Raw genomic sequence first — 2,282 nt, 5'->3', positions numbered from 1 at the left:
ACAGTTAGAAACTAGTAATGGCGCACCAAGTTAGTAGTGGCGCACCGAGGGTGTGGTGCGCCATTACTAGTTAAAACTAGTAATGGCGCACTGTCCCCTAGTGCGCCATTACTAGTTAAAAAAATAAAAAAATTGTTAGTAGTGGCGCACCGAGGGTGTGGTGCGCCATTACTAGTTAAACTAGTAATGGCGCACTATCCCCTGGTGCGCCATTACTAGTTTTGAAAAAAAATTGTTAGTAGTGGCGCACCGTGGATGTGGTGCGCCATTAGTATTTGGACACTAATGGCGTACCAACACATGGTGCGCCATTAGTATATAGTAGTGGCGCACCACATGTGTGGTGCGCCATTAGTGTCCATATTATCTATAGCCCTTTTCCTAGTAGTGAAGGTCTAGCACAAGGAGAAGAAGGAGAAACGGCCCCCACGACAACAGTCGGGATTCTTCGTCCTCTCTCATATATGGTGGATACACTCCCTCATAGATTTTTCGACCGTCGGTGATGGTCGTTATTCCTCCTTCCCCTAGTGCATAACAAAGGTCTAGCACAAGGAGAAGAAGGAAAAATGACCCCCACGACAATAGTCGGGCTTCTTCGTCCTCTCTCATATATGGTGGATGCACTCCCTCACTGATTTTTCGACCTTCGGTGATGGAGCCTCGACAGACTTAAAGTCAACCCGAAATGTCGTTTAATTAGTTTTCGAGAAAATCCAGGCCACTTGATATTTCCTACATATTCTAGCACAAGTCATGCCAGAATTCACGGAGAAATCTGGCATGACCTTTGCTAAAAAAGGACATATCGAGCGCTTAAAATTTGCCGGAACGGAAATTAATCAACACTCCGGCAAAACATAGGCCACTATAGGAGGTGTAACCTGCAAACATGGCCGGCCACTTGGGCAAGCACATATCCTATTTGAGCAACACAAGATATACATGTTTATATCTACATCATATGAGCATTCAAACTTGATGGAGTAGTTTTCCAATTTGAGCATTCAATAAGCAAAACCAAATCATAAAATAAATTAGTATTCAAATTAGCATTCATTCAATAAGCAAAACTAAACCATCTCTTTCGTCCGTACATCGTCGAATATTGTCACTAATAGATCCCGAATAGTATCATACATATAACATCACTAATACAGCTAAAACCGTAGCGAACGATGGGTATCGGCGCGGGCAGTGGACACCCAAAGAGAAGGAACCATCACAGGATCATAGCTCCAGTGAGATCCCTGAAGAACCTCCCAGGTATTGGAGAACCTGCCCTCCAACGCAACCATGTGCCATGGACGTGCTCGTCCTCCTCGCTGACACGGTGACGTACCACCTCCGCGGGGTCCTCAAGCCTCCGCACCGTCACTGGCCCACACGACCGCCACCAAAGAAGGTTCGGGTCAACGACGGGCTGGCTCCTCACCAAGCTGCGCCCCCCGGAAGGTAGCACCTCCCAGTACCAGCCCGGCGGAGCCCAGTCCCGGACATGGCTCCTCACCAAGCTCAGGCCTCCTCCGTCGAGTCGACGACGAGGATGCGGGATAGGCATCGTCGACGTCGATGCGGGAATAATTGCTTTAACTAAAAAATAACAACAAATGTGACACCTAAAACACCTAAATTCTATTAACTACACCTAATTAAAAACCTACATTTTGAACATGATTCGATCATAACTAGGGTTCATACTACATTATTCGAAGATTAAACACCTAAAATACCTAAATTAAATTAACAACATGGGGTGGCTGGTCTCACCTCGATCGAGGTCGGAGGGGGTCGGTGACGACGGACGGCGGCGGGGATGATGCAGGGGCTCCTTGATTTCTGCAAAAACAAAATATAAACAAAAACATTATTATCGTCATCTTAGTACTTAGTGAAACTCCATAAGCTACATTTAATTATTCTATTCAAATTTACTTATAATTTCCTATTCTATTCAAATTTACTTATTCAAAGTTTCTAAAATTTCCTATTCTATTCAAAAGACCTGCATTTACTTAATTTTTTTTCAATTTCATATTTTATTCTATTCCAATTTACTTATTCAAAATTTCTAAAAATTTCCTATTCTATTCAAAAGACCTACATTTACTTATTCTTTTCAAATTACTTATTCAAATTGTCTAAAAACAAAATATACTAAAAACCTACATTTACTAAAAACAAAAACCTACATTTAACAAAAACTAAAACCTATTTACAGAAAGGGGGAGGAGGAGGTGGGAGGAGGCTAGGAGGAGGAGGAAGGAGGAGAAGGGAGGAGG

The sequence above is a fragment of the Triticum aestivum genome, chromosome 3D (genome assembly GCF_018294505.1).
Source record: "Triticum aestivum cultivar Chinese Spring chromosome 3D, IWGSC CS RefSeq v2.1, whole genome shotgun sequence".
Lineage (NCBI taxonomy): Eukaryota > Viridiplantae > Streptophyta > Magnoliopsida > Poales > Poaceae > Triticum > Triticum aestivum.
Note: the sequence above shows the minus strand (reverse complement) of the source record.